Genomic DNA, 18283 nt, shown 5'->3' with positions numbered 1-18283 from the left:
AACCTTTGCAGTAAGTTTAAGTTTGAGTAAGTTTAATACGAACTTACTAAGTAATGATTTACTTATATCCATTGTGTTTGATGTCTTATAGATCATCGGAAGTTTATGTTGGTTGGAAGTTCAGGTCGGAGCTCACACTACCCATTCAAAGACTCGGTAGAAACTTTGATAATTTTTGTTTAGGTTATTAATGACATGTAGTAGGAGTTTTAAAGTCTAAATGTATATATCCATGTTGTTTTATGTTTTGGTTATGTAATGTTTTTGACGTGTTATTTAATTGGCACGTATGGTAAGTATGTCCATATATGCATATGAGTAAGTTGAATCATGTTTTATGAGTTTGGTTATGGATGTGATAAGATGCTATGGTTTAGTTGGTAGGTATATGATTAGGATTTAGTGAATGATGAATGTGTAATGGTTTTAATGTTTGAATTGTCCTGCTAATGAGGGCATATTGGTTAGGCACGTAGGTTGATGTTATTTGGTATATTTTAGCATGTTTTGGTGTGTTTTGAATAGGAAAAAATGGATGCAAACGGTATGGCTTGGGACCTAAGATATTGTAGGGTGAAATGACTTAGTTTTGAAGTTATTTTAGGTGCACACGGCCTGTGACACGATCTTCCACATGGTCACCCAACATGGCCATATTGCTTATTTGATTTTGGTACAAATTTGTCCACACAGTCACAGAGAGTTACACGGCCAGGCGACACGGCTGTGTGACCCTAAGTTACACGGACACTGTTTGGCCACACGACCATGTTTTTGAGCCAGATGGTACGGGCTCTGTCACACGACTATGCGACCCCTATTTTTAGTTTTTACCATATTTTTCTATTTTGTTTTAGATTAGTCCCTACTTGTTTCTAAACTGATTTTTGGGTTCCGTAAGCTCGATTTAAGTCTTGTTTTCATATGTATGCTATGATTACTGAATGGCTTTTGATTTATGATGGTTAAATTGATCTCTGAATTGTTTTGATGTATTATTGGAATTTTTAACTATTGTAACGTTTCACAACCCTAATTTGGTGATGGAGACGAGTTAGGGGTGTTACATTTTCAGACTTTATCAATAGAAATTTTATAAGTATTCGATCGTATAGGGCTTTGGAGATCAGGGGTGGAGGTTGTCGAGCTGTGGGATTGGCTCTCAAATACGCGTCAAACATGTCATGCATCATATTAAAAAAGGTATTGTGAGCCTCTTCTCTAGGCTCTTGAAACTCAGGTACATTATGAGCAGCCCCTTGATCGGTGGTTGGAATATTACTCTGTGCATCGTCAGAAAACAAGTCAAACTGATCAGGAGTCATCACACTATCACAGTTTATAAAGTGGCATGTATTTCTAGACTCAATACATGCTATGTTCAGTTCTAGAATTGACTAAACCGTAGCTCTAATACCACTAAATGTAACACTATATATCCGGTCCAACCGCTTGGCTCGAGCTATAAGTTATTACAACTATAAAACTTTGACATCATTCACAATTTAAAATAAAAATAACCAAAAAATTCATTTGTAATCAGTTTCCATGTTATTCAACCAAAATAGGACTTAATTCAAGCTTACGGAACGTTTAAAACAAACTAGGAACACTTCTAGATTACGATGAAACTTTTAGAAAAGTTTAGTAAAAAGTGAAAACAGGAGTCACACGGCCGTGTGGTTAGGCCATGTGATAGAGCTCAGCACGTGTGACTTAAGAACATGGCCCTGTGGCCAAACCATGTAACAACTTGTGCCCTTGTAACTTAGGGTCACATGGTCGTGTCGCCAGGCCGTGTAACTCTCTAAGGTCGTATGGACAAACTTGCGCCAAAAATCGAAAAGGCCATACAGTCATGTAATGCAACCATACGAGACACACAGCCGTGTGGCAGGCCGTGTCAGAGACCATGTGTGCTCAAAATACCTTCAAACACAACCCAAATCACCCACAATTTCTTAAACTCCAAGCCATGCATTTACCATCACATAAACCTATTCAAAATGTACCAAAACATGCCAAAAATATGCCAATTCACATTCAACCTATGTGCCTAACCAATATGCCCTCAATGACACCACAATTCAAGTATAAACAAAAACTATCCAAACCAAGGCATAATCAACATATCCACCTTATTCAATCATTAACCAAGTCCCAAATAGCATATGCCCAAATCATCCATTTATACTAAACTTTCAAATGCGAACATACTCTATCATCAGTTCATAAATTACCAAAACCAAAATGACCATTTCAACAACATCTCATCAACAAAGGCATCAAGTGAAAACTTACCATTTCAAGATACCAAAATACCAAGTACAAAAATTACATCCCAAATGACACAAGTCATCACCAAGTTACCTAATAACAAAAACATACCGAAACCTATTTACATGCCACTTATAACCGGGTTGAAATAAACAAATAACTATCGAAAGAGTTATTAGATAGTTTGATCTCAACGATGTTCCAATCGACAACAAAAGTTCGGCAATCTACAAAGAAGAAAAACCAAATAGAGTAAGCTTATATAAAGCTTAGTAAGTTCGTAAAATAAAACATCACATACCTATCAATTTAATTTATAAATCATACATAACATAGAATAAATATTCCTTTGTCTTGTTTCATCATTCCAACTATATGAAGTGACTATACCTGAATAATTCTTATCATGTTAAGAATCATATACCAAGATATAATCAAACAAATATAATCCATTATATCATCTCATTCCATTTCTATTTCAATAGTTAACTGTTTTGCCTAGAGAATAATAATAAATTGGCTTCAGATACATGAGAGGGTAATGCTCACACAAGCTGACCAAAGGACATTAACTGATACACGATGCTACTCTCACAAGCTAAAGAGATTCCAAAACACATGCTGGATCTCAAGCCATCGGTTTGGTATCCATCATCGATACATAGTACCTGATAAATATAACACAAACACATAGTGCCTAATACTGTAACATCGGTACAAAGTACTTGGTACTGTAATCATTGGCAAGTAGTACCTAATACACCCTAATGATATGTCATTTTTATTTTAGCTATTCACTAAGTTCACTCGGGCTTTTCCTATTTTACCGAGATCATTCCATGCTCCAACTTTACCTTTCAAACCATAATCTTTCCATTTCATTACCATTCAATAGATCATAACATAAAAATCATGAAAAATGGGTTGAAAAACACTTACATGCACCCAATTAGAGCTTGGCCGAGAGTTAAGAACTAAAAAATGATGTTTTTCTCCTCTTACAATCAATAGTGATGAAAAAAAAGATGACATGTTTTGTTATCTTTTGTTTTCAGTTTATTTATTAGATTACCATTTAAAACTTGGTTATTTAATCAAATTTCACACAAAACCTATCACCTAATCATCCACTATACCTCAATTTAGTAGATTTACCATTTTAAGGCCTTAATTCATGGTTTTATAACTATATAATATAATTTAACTTATAAAAATTTAACTTTTGCGACTTTTATGGTTTAGCCATTTTTACTTAATTAACTATCTAAAAGTTAAAATTTTCTAACCAAAATTTAATATGACACCATAACAACTATATAAATATTGAAGAAATAATAAAATATTGACTGACTGATTGTAACACCCCGAACCCGAGGCCGTCGCCGGAGTCGAACACGAGGTGTTAACAGACTTCAACCCACTTAAAAAAAAATTTTCCAGACAAGCTGCCAGTCTGCGTACTAGTCGCTAAAAAAATCATATCTCGAGTTCTGAAACTCGAAATCCAGTTCCGTAAATTTTCCCTGAAAATAGACTCATATTCCCGTCTACAAATTTTTTTCTAGAATTTTTGGTCGGACCAATTAGTACAGTTTATTAGTCAAAGTCTCCCATGTTACAGGGATCGACTACAGTGACCTTTGTGCATTATGACTTGGATATCTCCCTGCACAGAGTTTCAACACTGATGCCGTTTGTTTCTATAGAAACTAGACTCAGAGAGGAATCTATACATATATGGTATGACTCCTAATTATCTCTGGTTGATTTATAATGAATTTCCAAAGTCGGAACAGGGAATCCAGAAACCGTTCTGGCCCTGTCTCATGAGAACCTGAATATCTCTTAACATACTGTCCATATGATCTTTTCGTTGCTTCTATATGAAAATAGACTCATCGAGCTTCGAATACATAATTTATTCATCAATTAATTCCACTCCTACTATTTTTTAGTGATTTTTCAATCTCATGTCACTGCTGCTGCCAGCATCTGTTACGAAAGTAACTAGGTCCATTTCATGCCTACTCCTTGATCCAACTCAATCGAACATTCATGCCATTTTCGCATGGCTTAAAGTTTACATACTAAAGTTCAAACACAACATAATAGCCTATACATGCCGAAATATTCTCCTAAGCCGACTAAGAAGAAAGTACCAAAACTTGCTATCCGGTGTGATGACTTCGATGACGGCCCGACCACGCAAAAAGAGATGTGTCCAAGAAACCTAGAATAGGTGACAAGGAAACACCGAGTGAGTTTATAACTCAGTAAGTCATAAGCTATGCACTACCATCCATCAATAACATTATCACAAGAGAAAACAAAATGGAACGAGGCTAATTACTCCATCCATTCCGAACCATACCATAGTTCCTCCGACCTATCGGTTTAATTTCATACCAATTTATGCATTCACAATCCACATACTCATCAATAGGATATTCGAGGCATTTTCATAAATCATTTTATTTTCGTTACAAACATACAACTAAACGGCCTTTCACCCATTCTACGATAAATTTCATGTACGTGACTTCAAGTATATTTGTCACATAGGTTCAAACTTACCAAGTTCAACACCAAGTATAGACATAGCACCTATTAGCCATGAACTCAAGACACTTACCCGATCCGCTGTCCGTGATCGACTCAATAGCGTCGCACACTTAGTGTCCATAATGATTCAAGAATATATATTAAGTCCGCACACTCAGTGCTATATAATCAACTCGCACACTTAGTGCTACATAATCAAACTCGCACACTTAGTGCTACATAGTCAACTCGCACACTTAGTGCTACATAGTCAACTCGCACACTTAGTGCTACATAGTCAAACTCGCACACTTAGTGCTACATAGTCAATTCTCACACTTAGTGCTACATAGTCAAACTCGCACACTTAGTGCTACATAGTCAATTCGCACACTTAGTGCTGCACAATTTAAACCCGCACACGTAGCGCCAATCTCGTGGTCATAAATGTTTATACTCGCACATTTAGTGCCGAGATCAACAACTCAATACATCTCACCTCTTTTCTTTTCATTCAACACTTTCATCATCACATACGTACATGCATATATATATTTATTCATTCCATTCAGCATCATTACATAAACGTTATGACCATTTGAATTAATACCAACTATATGCTTAATGACTTACCTCGTGTTGGGTAAGACGGTTCCAACTCGGCTACTCGATGACCTTTTCTTTGCCTTTGCTCGATTCACCTCCTTTAACTCCTTGAGCTTAATCAATAATTTAACTAGTTTAACCACCTTGCTAAATATTTACAATCCAATTTCACATGTATATGTATGTTAGTATATTCGGCTAATAACCTCATGCAACTACCATATCATCAAAAATCTAATCACACATGCACATGCATTAGGTAAGTTACCTTTGCTAATTTTAAACCCAACATCACACAAGCTCTCAAGTGATGGCCGAATGCTTCTTTTGTTACCCAACTAATCATTCGACAATTTCATCCCCTTTACCACCCTTTTATGCCTAATTATCTAAATCAAGATAAGATCATCAACATGCCTAACCATAGCCGAATGTGCAACATTAATCTATCACCTCTATCTCTTAAATACTATCAAGTTCATTTACTTCTAATTTCTTAAGTTCAACATCTTAATGCCCATTATAGCCACTCCCATAATCTAAATTTAAAAATCGGCAACACCCACATTTCAACTATCTTAGCCGAATACTCCTCAACACTTAGACTAAAGTATGCACATTAAACTTAATACAACTTTCATTATTCCTTTCACCCTCAAACATAATTTATAAATCTTGCCCTTCCTTCCATGTTTCGGTCAATTATTCAAATTACCACATAACACGAACATTCTTTTCAACTAATCTAGCATGACTCATTCGGCCTTAACAAAGAACCACTTTTCATACAAGGACAAAAATAAATCAAATGAACCTCCCATTTAAACCCCATTCTATCTTCTACTTACTCAATAATACATGTTTCTTAGTTCATATTCATCTATAACCATTTCAAATCACATACTACAAAACATCATCAATTTGGCATATAAGAACATAACCAAAGGTTTCTTGCAACACAACTCAAAAATCAACACATGGGTCATGTTATGAGCATCAAAACAACTCAACTTCACAAAAAAAATGCCAAAAGAACCACATGATATCATACCTTAATCTATAAACTCACTTGGCCGAATGTCCTAGCTTCCATTTTTCTTTTCTTTTCCTTATGGTTTCGGCAAGATGATAGAAAAGATGATGGAACTTTGTTTTTATCACCACTTACTAATATAAATTTATTATACATAATTCCCACCAAATATAAAAAAATGAAGACAAGGGAACACCATAATGCATGCGTATGTTGGCCGGCCATTCACATTCAAAAATGGTCTATTTGACATGCAAGTCCACTCTTTTTGGTACATGCACTAATAGACCATTTTAAATTGGACTATCATATTTTCACCATGTCTCAAATCGATCCCTATTAACAATTTCTCATGCAATTGGTAAAATTAGGGAATGAAACTTCCACATACTCATGTTCACACATAATAAGCATAGAATATAGCAATTAATTATTTTACGACTCGGTCTTGTGGTCCCGAAACCACTTTCCGACTAGGGTCACATTAGGGCTGTCACACTGATTGATCGGAATCGTGGTCCCAAAACTAATTTTTTCGACACCACTGAAAATGGGATGTTATAGATAGAGAGAGTTTATTCTCAAATTTTAAATATATTTTTCTAGAATATCAGTTTTACCAGTTTCTATGAAGAAGAGAGAATTTTCGTTTTCCCCCCAAAAGAAGAGAAAACTTTTTCTAGTTCTGTGTTTCAATTCAATTGGTTCGAGCCAATACTCGAAGCAGTTCATGGTATAAGAATAGCAAAGAAGATCATTTGGTTGAGAGTTGGGAGCAACGGATGTTCGCTAAGCTGAAAACACAAGTACGAATTTAGTTAAGGTTTATTGCTATAAATAATACAAACCCAATCGATTTTCAAAATTTTAATTTTTTGCTGTGCAAGAAAACTATTTTCAAACCGGATTTTTTTAACACAAATTAGCAAAAGTAGGCACAAAATTCTTATAAATACTCTTAACTATTATTATTTTTTTTTGGAAATTTCAATAGCCAAAGTTTCTTGTTAAATGAGGAGTGGGTTTGATAAATCCCATAAGGATTTGCTCCTTAAATTCCTCATAATAACAGTTTGCAAGCACTACGAACAATATACTCTCCTGATACCTCACCTCTCCATACACGAAAATCATCTGTGGAATCTACGCTAAGGGAATACACAAAATTCATTATGCATCCACCTCATCTAATGTAGTCTGAACCAACTCTTCTCTTCATTTCCTTGTAATTGGATCGATCAAGTATACCACAGTTTGTATGTTTTGATTATTCATTGTTTGCTGAATTTTATAATTAAAACTCACATGAATCTATATATCGTCCCTAACCGATATTGCTTTACTTATGCCGATTCTCCAACACAAACCCGACACAAGAAGTCTTTGTTCACACACTTTTCCAGTTACACGAAGGTAGATTTCTTAAACTCGAGTTTAGAAAATCTGTATTCAAAAAATATTTTACTTTTAACGATCTAGCAAGCAATGAATTCGGGTAAGTAATAAGCCTCAATCCTTGCTCTGCAAGTAAAGCCAAATTAAACTTTGCTAGACTTCGAAAGCCCATACCTTTATTATCTTTTAATTCGCATAAATGCCTACATTCAAACCAATGAATTCCGCATTTTCTAATAATTTTTGGCCACTAGAAATTCTAAATAATACTCTCTAACTCTGCACATAAAGATTCGGTAACAAAAAATAGAACAAAGAATACATAGGAATCGCTTGCAAAACAAATTTTATAAACACCTCCTTACCTCCTTGTGAAGATGTTGAATGCTCCACCTGCTTATCATTTTCCTCATTCTATCCTTCAGGGCTTGGAAAGCCTACCATTTACCTCTACCCACCATATTCAGACCTACTAATTTAGTTTTAATGATACTTAAGGGAAGCAAAATTTGATATCCCATTTTCAACCAATTTACCCTCACCCTAAATTCCTAATACTTTCCTCTTTCTCTGCCTCGAAAGTGAATTGTAATTTTACATCAATCAGTTCTGCTAATAATTCATATGTTCTTTCTTGACTATCCAGCTCCTGAGTCTCTTATTAAGCCTTCTAATCATCTCCCCTCTTTTCGATTTCACCCTTTCAGCCCAAACCACCAATCTCGAACTCGATTTCCCTACTCCATCAATTAAATCTCTTGAGCTAGACTCCCATAGTTTCTTAATTTTTGACTCACACGTATCCTTCATACTCTACCACACCTTAAATATAAATTACTTTTTTTATCAAATATAAATTTCTTTTTTTTATCTTCCTATGCTCTCCCTGATTAGTTTGGATAAACAATGAACAGTGATCAGAGAATGAATGTGGCAAATACCGTGGAGAGAAATTAAAAAATGTTGCACCCAATCTGTCATCGCCACACCTCAGTCAAGTCACTCTCTAATGTTCGTTTCTGGTAGATTCCTCGTTCCCATGTAAACCAAGGACTTGAAAATTTGATATCCTCTAAGAAAAACTCCTTTAAAACTTTCCTAAACCCCTAAATTTATCTTTCTTCCCTCGGGACACCCCCACTATTTTCATAAGAACTTAATATTTCATTAAAATCCCCACTCATCAACCATGGTAAATTCTAAGACCTTCCAAGGTTTTTTAATAAATTCCATGTCCCCGCTCTGTCCCTATTATCTGGGGTTCCATAAAAATTAGTCAATCTCCAAACTAAACTCTCCAAAGTTCCTGTATCGTAATATCTATATGGTTTTTTGATAAACTTCGAAGAATAACCGAACAACCTTTTATCCCTTGTGGCCTCACCAACACGTTAGTTCCATAATGAAAGCAACACAACATTCTTAACTTTTACATCTTATTCGCACTAAGCTTTGTCTCCATAAAGAAGATGAGTTGGGAAGATATATTTTTAGCATGTGCTAGAGTCGACGAATTACCCGAGGATTCCTTAAATCTTGAACGTTCCAACATAGCATTTTCATGGCATCCGATGGTCTAGTTGTTGGTAACCGCCAATATCCGTTTCTTTTGAACATTACCACATTTGATAGTATCATCCACCTAATCTAAATAAATAGACACCTTGGAACTCAATTTATTGGACTTAGGTCTATTCTTCCATTCCATTATCTATAGAGTTTTTTTCATGATCATGGTCCATTGTCTTTAGGCCCAACCCATTTGAACATCCCTCCTTTCCATGATTAATCTTCTACATATAATCCTTCTTCTTATCAATCGTTTTCAGTGGTGTCGCAATCTCGATATATGAGTCAGTAAACATTATTTATTTAATATTTAAGAGGTTATTAGAGTGTCACTTTAGTTGGACTCTGATAATCTTGGTGATTAAACAGTTAATTAGAGTACAAGGACTAAACCATAAAAATTAACATTATTGAATTTTTAATAGCTAAAGTGTTTAAATAAAAATTGTTTGAGGGTTTAAATGGAGATTAAGCCATTTAAAATGATGGTAAATTATTTATGTTTAATATTTAGTAATTTATATGTTAAAATTTATGTAACTTTTATTAATATAAAATATTTAAACATTAAAATATGACAGAAATGGTCATCTTCAACCATGTTTCTTTCCCCAACTGAATGTTCATAAGAAAAGAAAGAAAAGAAGCCATTTTTGGATGCTTAAGGTTCGACCCTTGCATGTAAGTTGTATTTAAGTCCGCTTTTCATAAATTTAATGTTTTTGAGATTGTTGTAACTTAATCTAGCTAGCCCAGGGACTATTTCATAATACTGTTAAAGTTTTGAAAAGCTACCATTGTTATTTTTAAAGATTTTTGGATGATAATGGTTGGGATTGAAGCTTTGTTATGAAATAGGATTATTTTGTAAAGTAAATTTGGTTAGTTTTGAGTTTAGGGACAAAAATGATAATATGTTAAATTTGGCATGAAATCCTTGTAAATTTAGATATTGAGTGTTGCAAAGGGGTGAGAATGAATTTGATTTTAAAGTTTGGGGCTTAATTGTGAAAAATATGCTTGTTACTGTTTTAGGGACTAAATTGAATAAAATAAAAAACTATAGGGCAATTGTCTAAAATGTTAATAAAAGGTCATATGAATATGTCTAGATATCATAATATAATTGGAGTTGATAATTGAATTAAATTATTATATAGATCAAGAAACAGATCAACCGATTGATAAATACGAAAAAAATATTTGAATAGTCATTGGTGTTGCGTTCTTTGGTGTTTTGTTTAGGTAAGTTCGTATGAGGCTTATTTTGATTAATACTTATTTATTTTTGTAGTATATAGATAAATGTTTTTGTGAAATTTGTTTGATAGAAATATTGAATTTGAGATTAAAGTACTAAATTGCAAAGTATGATTTTTATGTATCTTGACTGAATAGAGAGATGATAGGAAATGTTAATTGGATTATTTTGATATATGATACAATGTCATATTAATGGAAAGTATATGGAAACTGATTTAAGGCCCATGTGAACTTAGTGAATGATTAGGATATAAATGACATATTATTAGGGTTTAAAGTATCAAGTACTATGTACCAATGATTATTTTATCAGGTACTTTGTACCAGTGTTCGTGTTGTATCAAGCACAATGTGCCGATGATTACTTTATCAGGTACTATGTACTGGTGTTTATATTGTATCAAGCATGAGGTGTCAGTGTTTATATTTTATCAACTACTATGTATCGGTGATGGTTATTTTACCAATGGTGGAGATCCAACATTTGTTGCAAACTCTTCACAACGTGTATGAGCAAAGCTATCCTATGTATCTGAGGTTAATTTACTATATCTCTTTGGGAAAAATGAATAAATGAAAATGAATTGAAAGGAAAGTCTATGGTGCAAAGGTGTTGTTGATGTAGTGAATATGAATGTTATGTTTAATATGTTGTCCACATGATTTGGTGTTCATTATATAATCATGGAGTAATAATTTTGGTATGACATGAATGTGTTCGGTGACAAGGAGTACTATATTTATATGTGTTATTTTCACTGGTCCAAGAACAAGTTGTGTGAATTTAAGTTGAAAATTTACATCTTCATCCATGTAGCTTCAATTGGTTATATGGCCCGACAACATGGTTGTGTGACACCCTTCTATAGGAATTCAATTAGTTACATGGTTTGATGACACGGTCAAGTGACTCAGACCCATACAGTCATAATTTGTCACACAGCTTAGTCACACGACCATGTGACCTTTATTTATTGAAATTTTTCTACTTTTTTATTGATTTTTCAATTAAGTCTTGATTTGATTCTGGTTTAGTTTAAGAGTTTTCGTAAGATTTTTTAAGACTTATATTGGATTTTAAATCATGTTATATTTAGTTTATTGATTGCTTTGTTATTTGATTGATTGTTTAAGCTAAATTCATATGTGACAAATGTTGTTAACTGTCGTAGCATCCTATAGCTAGGGTCCGACAACTAGACCGGGTGTAGGTGTTACATTTAGTGGTATTAGAGCTATTGTTTAGTCGATTTTAGGACTGAACATAGCTGTATTGAGTTTAGTAATACATGCCACTTTATAACCTGTGGTCGTGTGATGACTCTTAATCCATTTTAACTTGTTTTTCTGATAGGTAAACGATGTCAGTTGAATCTAATTGAGTCATTACAAACAAGGTTGAAAGTAATGTCCCAGCCTAGGAGCATGAGGCTGATTAGAGTGTGCCCAATTTTCAAGGGCCAAGAAGTGAGGCACAATGTGCCTACCCCAACACTATTCATCTTCAAAGTTCTACTCTGATAAACTTTTGTAAGCCATATATCAAAAAAATATGGAAATGTGGGACCGAATCATTCCGTGGTAAAGTGGATGATGATCCTGCCAAAGCTGAGTATTGGTTAGAACATACACAAAGACTTTTGGATGAAATGTTAACCCTTCGAGGATTGTTTGAGATGTGTAGTATATTTATTAAAAGAAGCCTTTCGTTGGTGGTTGACTTGAGCAGTTGTAGTACCAAAGACCGAGTTAACTGAGAATTTTTCTGAACTAAATTTTGGGAGAAATTTGTTAGTAAGCAATATTTAGAAATGAAGAAGAAGGAATTCCTAAAGCAGAAACAAGGAAACATATCGGTTGCTGAATATGAGCCAGAGTTTGTACAACTTAGTAAATATGCTTGTGAGATTGTGCCAACTGAGGAAGAGATGTGTATTCATTTTGAAGATAGGTTCAGTGATGAAATCAAGATGTTAGTGGGTACAATATAACTGTGAGAATTTGTAGTTTTATCTAATATAACACAGAATATGGAAGAAATCTATAATAATAAGAAACAGAACAAGACGAAGGTTTGAGATTTTGGGAAAAAGGAATCCATCAAGATCGTTTTCTGCTCCCCCACCAAAGAATATAAAAGAAGTTCATAATCGTTTTACAGCACTGTCTAGATTTTCTAGTAGACACTGAATGAGACAAAGTAATGTGAAACCTCAGACGACTTTGGTAGTTAGTGTTGGTAGTGTGCGGAATATGAATAGACCTAAATACAACCATTGTGGAAAACATCACTTCGAAATGTGCAGATTGAAAGACAGGTCTTGCTTCAATTGTGGATCATTGGATCATTTTCAAAAGGATTGTCCAAACTGATCTTACTAAAAGAGAGATCAAAGTGTACAACCTATAGTCACTTCTCGAGAGGAAAACGAACAGGAACTAGTGGCACGGTTGGAGTCAGTATGGGTGGAACAAAAGATACAGTTGTACGATCTGAAGCTTGAGTTCTTTTAGGGCTTATGCTATTTGGGCTCATAAAGAAGCCTAAGCTCTTGATGTTATTGTTGCTACCTTTTCTCTCTTTGATGTTACTGTACATGTAACACCCTCAACCCGACTCGATTTGTAACACCCCAAACCCGGCCTAAACGTTATGGCTGAATCTAGCGATGTCACATGGAAAGGGATTTGAAGACAAGATTCTCAAGTTTAAAAACCGTTACAGTAAGTTAGCTTTTATTTAATTCAAAAAAAAAACTAGTCGATTTGCTTTAAAATTTGTCTCTTAGCGGAAACTTTAGTAACCAATTAATTTCGGAAAAATCGTTTTTATTTATGAAAATCCTTAGTTTTTAGAAAAGAAAAAAATCGTGTTTTGTGGAGTTGGAGTTTTAAAAAACCATAAAAAAATGGTATAAAGTCCCAAATTTAAAGCCAACCAGTCCATAGACCAGAAGATAAATCAAAACCCCAAATAAGTAATAAATTCTAGGCATTAATGGAAAACAGTCTAAAATTTACATGTGGCCACCGTTGAGTCCTCCGCTGCACTGACCCGTCAAGTCTGGGGATTACCTGTACAGATTAAATAGAGAAATGGTGAGTTTTCACAAACTCAGTGTGTAATCCCCACAGAAAACATGCATACAGATAATCAATAGAATTCAGTTAGATACAATCTGGGGCCTGGGCCCATCACAGAATCAGTTTGGGCCTTAGCCCTTTCAAATATAATCTCAGAAATGCATTAGGGCCTTAGCCTATATCAGATACAGAATGCAGATACAGAAAATCAGAATCCTACCCACCAGCCTCTACACACCATCTCCATCTAACCCCACACGCCATCTGGGGATTAAATGAACCCACCCATCCCTACACACCATGCAGTACCGAAATGAGGCACATAATCAGAAGGTTGCAGCTGAGCTGCCAGATAACAGGCTTAATAGTCTTTCAGACACTTCCTCCAAATATCATCAACCCACCTTGATGCAATGCAACATAAAAAATATGTCATGCCATTATGCAATTAATAGTACATACATTCCGATATAATAAGTCATGCTCAATATAGAAATTAGATAGACATACCACACATATAGGGGTCTAAGTAAAAGCTTACCAACCCTACAGTAGGTCCACAGTCGACTTGGTCGACCCATGCAACTTTACAGAACTTTTCAAAAAAATGGGCTTACATGCCCATGTGGCCCATTTAGCCCAAATTGGCCTTGGCCCCGTGATCCATTTTTAATGTAACCCGTGCTAGTTAAATATTCATATATGTTTTCACTATTTACTTATGTGTTCCTTCAAAGCTATCTACTTGTGTCACTGTTACTAAATTATTTATATCTTGAGCTAAAGAATTCTGAATTGAGATCTGCTTGATGTATTTGAAACTAAACTAAAATACCTTTCTACCATAAAATTTTCAAAATTTTTGATTAAGCCAATAAGTACAGTAAAATCATCAAACTTACCCCTATTCTGCTATCTGACAGCTTCGACTCTTCTTTGCTAAAAATTAATTATGTCTTAGTAAAAAAATTGGATGAAGTTTCAATTTGTTTCTCCTGAAAATAAACTCATTAATAATTTAAATATGTAAATTTTAACCCCTAATTATTTTTCTCCAATTTTTGATGATTTTTCAAATTCAGAACAGGGTAACCCAAATTCATTCTGAGTCTCATAAAGTTTATTATATCTCCCGATTTAAAATTCCATTACTTACACCGTTTCTTTTATGAGAAACTAGACTCAATAAGATTTAATACTATATTTTGTTCATCCCCCAATTTGATTTCCATAATTTATGGTGAATTTTCAAATTTAGCCTACTGTTGCTATCCAAATAGTAAGCAATTTTGGCTTTTTTGCCGAATCACTTTTTTTTGGCGTTTCGGGTACACAACTGGTTTTGTTTGATGCTAAAATAGTCCCCAAGCACTCCAAATCCTATAATCAAGATACTCAACATCAATTTAACGAATTTAAAAGAAAATTGACAACCAAGAACGAAAAGAAACCCAACTTACCACCAATGATAACCCTCTATTTAACTATTGTTAAGACAAGAACACTGAATTCACCAGTCCAAGCCTCCTCCTATGCCCAAATCGCAGAGACAAAACATTACCACTTCAGTCGCTAAGAGATTCATGATAGAAATGAAGAGAAACACTTACCGAAACTAAGCGAGCACCAACCACGTGTGAAAATGAAGGAAAATAAATGAATTAGGGAAAAAGCATGATGAAAAAGAAGAAAAATATGGAAAACTCAGAGAATTTCGGCAAGAGGAGAGGGAGAAGAATAGACGGTAGAATTTTTTTGGAAAACAGAGTCAAAATTTGGTTATGGGAAAAAAATAAAATAAAATCCTGATAACCCCCAAAATCCCTTAATCTTCTCCCCTAATTCCCACTACACATTCACTACTCAGAATCCCCCTATTACACAACTCTATCCCGAAATCTGAGCCAAAAAAAATACCCTTGCCTGCATAGGGATACGAGCATAAGACCTCCACCATAATAATACACCATTTAACCACTAGACCAGCAGACCCATTCTGATGTAATTTACCCAGCAATCAAAGAAAAGCCTACTAAACAAGAGTAAGGTTTAATTCATTCAAAATACCAAACACACCCAGAACTCATAACCACTAAAGCAGACAGATATTTTGTGTCGTATTTTCACAATAACAAAATTCAAAATTTTGGGGCGTTACAACTCTACCCTTTAAAAAAATTTTCGTCCTCGAAATTTTACCTGATAAGAACAAATGAGGGTATTGCTGACGCATCGCATCCTCAGGCTCCTACGTCGCCTCCTCAGTGCTATGATTACGCCATAGAACCTTCACTAAGGGAATAGAATTTTTCCGAAGGACCTTTACATCACGCTCCAGAATCTGAACCAGCTCCTCCTCGAAGGTCAGGTCTGGCCTAACCTCAATCTCCTCAATAGAAGCAACATGCGTGGGATCAAAGCGGTAGCGCCTCAAAATCGAGACGTGAAAAACATCATGAATGCGGTCCACCTCCGGGGGTAACTCCAACTGATAAGTGACAGGTCCCACACGTTTCAGAATGCGGTAAGGTCCAATAAACCGAGGGCTCAGCTTGCCCTTGCGACCGAACCTCAGAACCTTTTTCCATGGCGAGACCTTGAGAAAAACAATGTCCCCCATAGAATACTCGATCTCACGCCTCTTCAAATCCACATAAGATTTCTATCTGTTAGAAACCGCTTTCCAACGATCCCGAATCAATCTAACCTTATCCTCTGTTGCAGAGACCAACTCAGGACCCAGAACACGTCGCTTGCCCAACTCAGTCCAACATAAAGGAGTGCGACACTTACGGCAGTACAGTGCCTCGTAAGGTGCCATCTGGATGCTAGATTGAAAGCTATTATTGTAGGCAAACTCAGCTAACGGCAAGTACTCGTGCCAACTGCCACGGAAATAAAAAAACACAGCTCCTCAACATGTCCTTCAGTATCTGAATCACCCTCTCCGACTGACCATCTGTATGAGGATGGAAAGCAGTACTGAATTCTAATCTTGAACTCAGAGCCTCATGAAGCTTCTTCAAGAACCGAGACGTGAAACGAGGATTCCTATTGGAAATGATCGAGAAAGGTACCCCAAGCAGTCTCACTATTTTCGATATGTAGAGCTTAGTTAATTTCTGAAGAGAAACGTTTGTCTTTACCGGGATGAAGTGAGCAAACTTGGTCAATCGATCCACAATGACCCAGACAAAATCCTTCTTAGTGGGTGTTAGAGGCAACCCGCTAACAAATTCCATCGTTACTCGCTCCCATTTCCATAATGGTATCTTAACTGGCTGCAGGAAACCCGAAGGTATCTGGTGCTCAGCCTTAACCTGCTGACAAGTCAAACAGCGAGCAACAAAGTCAGTAAGCTCATGCTTCAACCTTGACCACCAGTACAATTCCCGAAGATCTCGGTACATCTTGTTCCCACCGGGATGCATAGTATAAGGACTACCATGCTCCTCTCTCAGAATTGACTGCCTTAAATCCTCATCATTCGGTACACAAATCCAACCGCGGAAACAAAGTACCCCATTACTATTTATCCTAAAATAAGTAGTGTCACCATTCTCAACCTGACGAAAATGCAACCTGAGAGACTCATCCCCCAACTATTTACCTCGAATCTGTTCAATCCATGTCAGTTTGACTTGAAGTTCTGCCAATAAACTTCCATCCTCGAATAGGCTAAGTCGAGCGAACATCGCTCTCAGATTGGTCATAGCCCTACGGCTTAACACATCAGCCACCACATTGGCCTTGCTAGGATGGTACAATCATAATCCTTAAGTAGCTCAACCCATCTACACTGCCTAAGATTTAAATCCTTTTGAGTGAGGAGATACTTGAGGCTTTTATGATCAGTGTAGATAATACACTTCTCACCGTACAGATAATGCCTCCAGATTTTCAATGCAAAGACTATGATGGCCAACTCCAAATCATGTATCAAATAGTTCACCTCATGTGTCTTAAGCTGACGAGACGCATATGCAACCACCTTACCTTCCTGCACCAACATACATCCCAAACCGACATGTGATGCATCACTATACACTATGAACTCCATTCCAAGTTCAGGTTGTACCAAAACAGAAGCCTCAGTCAGAACACTCTTAAGCTTCTTAAAGCTCTCTTACAGCACATTAGTCCAGTCAAATGGTACACCTTTACGTAACAGCTTAATCAAGGGTGCTACGATCAGTGAAAATCCTTCCACAAACCGTTGGCACTAACCTGCCAGCCCCTAAAAGCTACAGATCTCAGACACATTCTTAGGCTGCTTCTAATCCAATATAGTTTCTATTTTTCAAGGATCGATTCAAATCCCCTCAACAGAAACCACATGACCCAAAAATGTTACTTCACGTAACCAGAAATCGCACTTGCTAAACTTAGCATAGAGCTATTTTTCCCTCAAAATCTAAAGAACAATCCTAAGGTGCTCGTCATGCTCATCCTCAGTCCTCGAATAAACCAATATGTCATCAATGAACACCACTACAAACCGGTCCAGGTAGGGTT

This window comes from Gossypium hirsutum, chromosome D08 (genome assembly GCF_007990345.1).
Source record: "Gossypium hirsutum isolate 1008001.06 chromosome D08, Gossypium_hirsutum_v2.1, whole genome shotgun sequence".
Taxonomy (NCBI): domain Eukaryota; kingdom Viridiplantae; phylum Streptophyta; class Magnoliopsida; order Malvales; family Malvaceae; genus Gossypium; species Gossypium hirsutum.
Note: the sequence above shows the minus strand (reverse complement) of the source record.